This window comes from Euprymna scolopes, chromosome 25, assembly GCF_053919585.1.
Source record: "Euprymna scolopes isolate OS-2025 chromosome 25, ASM5391958v1, whole genome shotgun sequence".
Taxonomy (NCBI): domain Eukaryota; kingdom Metazoa; phylum Mollusca; class Cephalopoda; order Sepiida; family Sepiolidae; genus Euprymna; species Euprymna scolopes.
In genome coordinates, this window is record NC_136506.1 from 86,067,390 (window position 1) to 86,075,881 (window position 8,492).

Sequence of the window (8,492 nt, forward strand, 5' to 3'; positions counted from 1 at the left end):
AAAGAGTGCAAAGAGTGTTTTCAATAAATTTCAATAATTCTTAATTAAAATAAAAACGAAAAAAACTTTTCAATGATTTTATTCTGTTCGTCGTCACATCTCATTAGTCACTGCGATCATCTAGGGTTGTTGATTATCTCGTCTTTTTAGCTGATGGATAACACTACTCGTGCAGGAAATCATAATATTTTTACTGGCTTTTCTTAAAGGTTTTATTGGAGAGGATTTACTTATGGGGAGAGAAAGAATCAATATATTTTAATTATTTATTTCTTAATTTTTTATATACAGCATATTCATGTTGACACACCGGTTCCTATTAGATCACCGAAGTTAAGCAACATTAACCCTAATCAGGACTAAAATGGGTGACCAGTTGGGAATTTCAGCTGCTGTATGTGCTCTCTGCTTATCTTGACATTGTTTCTTGTCACTTCAAGTTGTGCTGATTCAGGAAAGGTGTGGTTGGGATTGCACAACCTTTGCCCCACAATTACATGCAGTGCTACCCTTACAGGGGGTATCCATTGTCTCTTGAGACTGAATGGAGGCATCCATTGAGTTTACTAATTTACTCTTAAGAAATGGTTGTTGATTATCTTGTCTTTTTAACTGATGAATAACAGTATTCATGCAGGAAAGCACGAGATTTTACTGGTTTTTCTTAAAGGTTTTATTAGAGAGAATTTACTTATGAGGAGAGAAAGAGAACCAACATTTTAATTATTATTTTTTAGTTTACTAATTTACTCTTAAGAAATGGACGATCCAAGTGACAGTCTCGAGATAACATTCAGGTTATATAATTCCTACATTTTGTGTGTGTGTGTATGTATTTCATCTGTATCGCTTCTGGAGAGAGAGAGACTGATTTGAAAAGTCTTTGTTTCTCTCACTCGAAAACATGATTTATGTGATAGTCTTGTTATAGTCAGCTAACGTCTTTCTTAATTTTCTATGGGGCGCGGTGGCAAAGTAAATCAGTTCCTTTGCTTGTTTTTGTTAGTGTCTGCATTTTGAAGCGATTTATTGAAAAAAAATATAAGAAAAGGACATTATTTATTTAAAATTATACAATAAAAATTTAAATTATACAATACAAATTTAAAATTATACAATAAAAATTTAAAATTATACAATAAAAATTTAAAATTATACAATAAAAATTTAAAATTATATGAATAAAAATTTAAAATTATATGAATAAAAATTTAAAATTATACAATAAAAATTTAAAATTATACAATAAAAATTTAAAATTATATGAATAAAAATTTAAAATTATACGAATAAAAATTTAAAATTATATGAATAAAAATTTAAAATTATATGAATAAAAATCTAAAATTATACAATAAAAATTTAAAATTATATGAATAAAAATTTAAAATTATACGCATAAAAAGATAACACAATTGGTCTTTATTTACACTTTTAATAACAAAATTATAGAAAGCTACTTACGCCTGAAAGTATCATGTACCTCTACAAGGCCACCATTCGCCCATGTATGGAGTATTGTTGTCACATTTGGGCTGGTGCATCTACTACTGGTCTCTCACTCCTGGGCAGGGTTCAAAAGAAAATCGCCAACCTGATAGGTCATGAACTGTCATCTAAGCTTCAGCCTCTGTCGCATCAACAAAATGTGGCATCCCTCTGTCTGTGCTACAAATATTTTAATGGTGAATTCTCTGACGAACTGCAAGCACTTGTACCCCCTCGACATAAATACCCCCAAAAGCCTGACCAGCAGCTAAATCCCACCTCTACACAGAGATCCCTAAGTGTAAGAAAACCTTCTACGCCAATAGTTTCTTCCCCAGAACTGCTAGACTGTGGAACTCCCTTCCGGGATTCTGCTTTCTAAATTGTACTGACATGCAGAAGTTCAAGTGTATGTGAACAGACATCTTGCTACTCATCTCCTTTCATGATATCCCTGCAACTTATGTCCCCAATAGTAGCTCTCTACTACAAAGTGGCACTGTGCCTTGTTTGGGGTGAAAATTGAATTAAAAAAAAAAAAAGTTTTTATTGAGCCCCTGACAAAGGAAGGATTGGACCGAGTAATTCACTCCCATTGATCTGTTGATTTGTTTGCACTTTTCTCAATAACCACACCTTGGCTTTTTTTTTTTTTTAAATTTTGCACAAACATTAGTCATGGTGAAAGTAAATTTTTTCCAGAACAGATTTTCTAGAATAACTCTGGTTGCCCCGTTAGGGGTCATTATTAGGGCTAGGACAACAGCATATTCTTTTCATTGTTTTGACTCTCGAATGTGTATCCGTTGATATCTTATATGCTTTTATATAGTGATGTGGTTCTCGGTTGATGAACTGTCGGATATATACTCGAGAGTCAAAACAATGATGAGAATATTTTGTTGTCATAGCCCTAGTCATTATTGAGGTAAAATTGCCGTTTTCTCAATAACCACGCCTTAGGATATTTTTATTTTATTTTTTTTTAATTTTGTACAAACATTAATCATGGTGAAAGTAAATTTTTCGCTCAAGGAGGGGACCCCACATGCTCGACTTGTTTTATTTGAAATGTTATAAGAAATATGTTTATGAAATTATAAAAATACAAATAAAAACAAGCAAGGGGTAGCAAGCTCTCATTCTGTCAGTCATGACTGGATAAAGTTCCTAAGTAATTCACAAGTGCATGTTTCAGTCGCCCACACTGAGAATTGAACCGTCAGTATTCAGGAGAATATCACTTTTACAATTAATCTCGCATTTCGACCTGTGTATTACATCATGCCACTGTTGCGGAAGTGGGGGGAGTTGGAGATTAAGTTGTCTCTATGTAGGCAAAGTCTGGAAGGCTTAGACCTTCTAGAACTGAACGGTAACAAGGTCACCTTCGGCCTGATTTTTGTATCCTAATTCTACGGTACATATAATAGATTTTTCAAACTATAAACACACAAATCAGATCTGAATGTGGGTGTTTTTAATATGAATAACTTTATTCAGGCCAAGATCACAGTGAAGTATCTGTTCTGTTGCTACGCTTTGCCTTTTCATCCCTCAGTCAGTGGAGGAAAAATCCTTCATGACTGAGACAATTTTTATTTTTGACCCTTTTGGGGAGCTGGATTTTCCTCATTAAAAACCAACCTTGTGTCTCACTCTGCCCTCGTGGTGAGGCAAGTGAATAGTAACTTTTTTTCCAAACAGATTGTGCCATTTTGATGTGCTGTGTGGCTTTGTCATTGACATATGTATAATATATATATTAGTGATGGGACGATTCCAATATTTTTCTCTGATTCCAATACAATTACCGATTCTGATTCTTTATAAACTTCTAAATATTTAACTATAAAACTTATCTTTTTCCCCGATTACTGTAAAAACACGTTTTAAATGTGTATATATATTTTCAAAGGTAAAAAAAAAAAAAAAAGAAAGAAAAATACACTTGTGGTGGTAGGGGGGGGGTGATCATTAGATTTTAGTTTTACAGGTAGTTTAAAATCAATAAAAGTTTTTTTTTTTTTTTTTTTTTTTTTTTTTTTTTTCTTCAGTAATACCAGCTGTGGAAGATTTTGTTAAAAAATAAAAATAAAAAAAAAAACAGATAATTAAAGGAATCCTTTTTGGCATATCAAAAACAGGCACAAATTTTCAGATACTGATTCCAAGATCCCCCAAAGTTCCGATTTTTCCGATTAATCATCCCAACATGCTCTCTGGGAGAATGTGACTCTGAAAATAAATATATTAATAATACATACATTGGGCATATAACGACAACGTTGTCCCGGCGAATCACCCTGCATTTAAACCAAACTAGCAAAACTGTATATCAACATTTGATAAAAGAACACAATTGTCCCTCCTCCAATTTTAGAAAGGTCCTCGTCAACAACACAAAAATTATACAACGTGAAAATAATATTACAAAAGTTTTAAAAATTTAAAATTCCTGAAGCATCATACATTAGAACTCATCATCCTACTATAAATGATATTGCATTCAAGAAAAGCAGCAATGTGTTAAAATGTCTTGTGTAGTGCATAATGGATGGACTTCACCAACAGTGCCCACGAACTTGCTGATTTTAATACTCAAATTTTTAATCAACCTATATTTTTAATTGACTTTATATATTTTAACTTGCCATCACCTAACGCAGTTTAATGTGTATGTATGTGTATGTATGTATGCTACTGGTACCATGTAACCCAGTACTACCTGCCTCATGGTCGGATCACCGGCGACTAAACTGGTTCCCCCACCAGACTTGTTTGGTGAGGAGAGCGGCTAGTCTCCCTGGAGGATTAAAAACAAGACCTTCCAAAGGGCGAATGAACTCTTTTTCTGGGTCAACGGCCAACTAGCACCGTGTATATTTGTGTGTGTGTGTATATGTGTATTGGGGTGGAAAGCCATGGTGAAGGCAACCTTTCTAGGAGAAGCAAATCTCTGATTTAAAAAACCATAAAGCGGGAGACCATTACCCGCATTAAGCTGGTCTGCAGTTTAATTTGTTGCTGGCTATCTTGCTCTTGCTTGTTGCTGGATCTCAACATTTTGAACCTAGAGAGAGACTTAGCTGTCATACAAAGCTAAGACTGTGTAACATCATCTTTGTATAGATACTCCCTCAGGCATTTGGACTCATGGATTTTAAATGTCTGAGGGAGTGGCACTCGTCTGACAAGACGTTGCAATCATCATGTATATATATATATATAAGTGATGGGACAATTCCAATATTTTTCCAGATTCCAATACAGTTACTGACCGATTCCGATTCTTTATAAATCTCTAAATATTTTACTATAGAGTTGATATTTTCACCGATTTCTGTAAAAAAAAAAAAAAAAAAAAAAAAAAAAAGGAAAAAAAAAGTTAAATATGCCGATATTTTCCTGACCAGAAAATTACACTTGTGGATGATGGGTTATAGATTTAAGATTTACTGGTATTTTAAAATCAATAAATATTTATTACTTTATCATGAAAATTTTTCTTTAAACAAAATAAAATAAAAAGGACAATTAAAAGAATCGTTTTGGCATTGGATATATATATATATATATATATATATATATATATAATGAATTCGATTTTTACATATATATATATATAAAAATATTTGGTGCATGCCGCACTCATTTTATACAGCGTGAACTTTTCAGCTGATTAACCCTGCCACTAATGATGTCGAGAACTCAAACTGGTTTAGTGAAAAAGAATCTTAGGTTCCTGGAAACAATCCCTGGAAGACCAAGCTGTAATGAAATACAGATTGCAGCCATAAAGGGAATAATATCTATTCTAAAAAAAAGCCCTCGGATATAAATCCAAATCATATGTGTTAGCTCTGAGAGGAGTTAGTTCCCTTGATTTCTTAAAAAATTATCAAGTAAAATAAATAAAATCATGAGAAGCATGCATGGTCCCCCGTGAGTGCACAGTGAACGAAACATAAAAAAAAATGACTAAGTTTAGCATTTGCCCCATTCCCCCTTCATTTAGTCTCAAAAGGCCCCAGAGGAAGTCAAATCCTGGTGAAAATGAACAAACGCTGCAGTTTAGACCTTAACATATGTAAATTTGAATTCTGCATCATTCAAAAAAAAAAATGACTAAGTCCATCATTTGCCCCACCCCCATTTAGCCCCAAAAGTCCTCAAGGCCTTAACATATTTAAATTTGAATTCAGCACCATGCGAAACTGCTAAATAGACATGCACAGAATATTTTAGACAAACATGGTAAAATAGTTCCAAAAATGGTGTGTTTTTATTAGCCCTAAAAGAATCCCTAGGGCAAATTCAAGAGTTATCGTGAAGTTTTTTTTTTTTTTTTTTACACAGTGATCACCAATTATCAAGGCCCGGAAGCCACTCAGGGATAAGGGTTATTGCAAGTACATTACGTTAGTGTGGAGATTTGATGAAGTGTTTACTTAAGGGGGCGGTTCATTAGGAATTTGTTAACATTGGACTTGAACACATCCAAGTTGTAGTCTGGTGGGAAGCAGGCAGACGGAACAGAGTATAGACAAACAAAATTATATAGAAATCAGTTAGTTACAAATTTTCAAAAAGTTTTATAAAAATCCAAGGCATCAATCTTTTTTTTAATAAGCACAAATGTGTCAATTTTGGCCAATTTTAACCTGAAAGGCACCACTAGGGGGGGCAACCGGAGTTTTCCCGGAAAATCCGTTCTGTTACTTTTTTACTCATATGTTTAATGTTTGTGCAAAATTTCAAAAAAATTCCAAGACGTTATTGAGAAAAGTGCAGGCAATAACGTCACCCACAACACAGGCCACACCAACCCACTCTCCCACAAGTCCAAAGAGACCCACACTTGACTTCAGAAGGAGTTCAACGACTTTGTACCCTTCTCTCACTGGCCTCACTCTTCCCCTTAAACCTGCCTCTAGCCCCCACTCCTGACCTGAACCTGCTGGACTACTTTGTTAGGTCATATGTTGAGAACATAACCAACATGACCTCCCATAACACCAAAGCCAGTCTACTCGCCGCCATCTGCCGAGTATTCGCCGAGCTCCCACCGGCACTTGTGAAAAAGGCATACTCCCAATTCTGGACCCATACCGAGGTTGTTATTGAGGCTGAAGGCGGCTACATTGAATAGATGTCAGCTCTAGTACATAATCAAGTTATCTGAATTGATTTTTTTCAATAAAAATTTTAAAATAAAGCTGTCGTGTTGTTTTTTTTTGGGGGGGGGGGGGCGACAAATTTATTGTTCCACACTGTACTTGATCAAATTACATAATTTTTTAGATTTCTCGTGTTCATTCTGTAGCTGATACATATATATAGGTATATAGGCGCTTCTGTATTTTCTTTAATTTTAAATGCTGCCATGAGTGCCAATCTGAATAAGCACCCCTAAAAAAGTCATTGGTTGTATTTATTTCTCGTCCATCACGAGAAATTTGACACAAGGGTCAAAAAGTGGGATTAAAAATTCATAGCCCTTGAGGATGGGCACTCTAACCGAAAAAAAAGTGCCTGTATAGCCGCGTCTGCATTTCCCGGTGAAGGCGTCGCAAGCGATCATTAATAAGCTAGCACCTTCTCGTAGAGAGAAGGCAAAGTCTGAGAAGGTGGACCTCATAGAACTGCACGGAACCTAATCAACGGGCTGGCAGCTAGTATATATATATATATATATTAGATTGAGAAGATACTTCTTGGGGAATTTTTAATTTTGATTTCGAATGATGTATTTTAAAACAAGTTTTCGTTATAATACCTTTACTTTATATATCATTTTAAAGAGCATTTTTTTGCTCTATTCTAATCGTTTAAATTACAATCGTTTGGAAACAATTATGTCTTCTTTTTTGAAACTTGAATACAAGATGGAAAAAAAGCTAATTCGAAGAATTTTCGTATTTCAATTCAAGCCAGGCTGAAAAGTAAATTTTTATTTGAACCAGGACATGTTCATCTGAATTTAAAAGTTAAAACCGCAAGAACTTTCTTGTCAACATGATATATATATTAATATATATATACTAGCAAAAGTACAGCCTACAGAAAATGAACTCTGATTTATGAAAGTATGATAGGTTATGAAAAGGAAGGGTTGTAAATTTGGGTTGAATTTGGAGGTATCAAAACCAAAGCAAAATATGATGAGAGTAAAAATAAAATAGATAAACCCCATAATTTATTATACCATACCTGTTCACACTGAAACACTTATCACAATATTCTGTGGATCTATATTAAAAAACCTTGTTAAACTTTGTGACATATTTCCATTCTATGTAGGTCAGGTGCGAACGAACACCCCATAATTTTATTATACCATATTTCTTCAAACAATGTAAAGTCTACAGACTCGGAATTTGATATACAGTGTACTGAGATTTGGGAAAATCTATGTGATCGGTTTTCAGCCAGTGATTTGGCTGTTAAGGGGTCAAAGTTCAACGATTTGACCTTTGAGAACTCTACCAAACTCCTCCGATAACTTTTTGTCTAAACAATTGAAATTTTAGATATAGGTTCCTTGGACATGGATCTAACTTAATAACTTGATTTGAGCCCAAAACATTAAATTTTAAGGGGTCATAATAGGGGTCAATGTTAAAAAAAATTTACGTCTGTGGTCTCTACCAAATTACTCAGACAATTTCTGGTCTAAATATTTGAAATTTTACATAAATGGTATTCAGAGATAGGGTAAGCTTTTTCATCGGTTTGGGTTGAAAATTTTTCGTTACCAATATATAAATGTATGTATGTATGTTTGCATGTCTGCCCAACACTTTTGGCATTGGCGATGGATTTTCTCAAGGTCAGTATCGTTTTGAAGTTCGACCTTTCAGACGACATATATCGAAAAATTTGCTAAAAACATTAATAACTTCACTTAAAACTGGGCACTTTTCTACAGGGGGGGTCGCTTTTTTCGCCAATATTTTTGGAAGTCATCCTCTCCTTTCGATTGTCTAGCCTTAATTTTAATA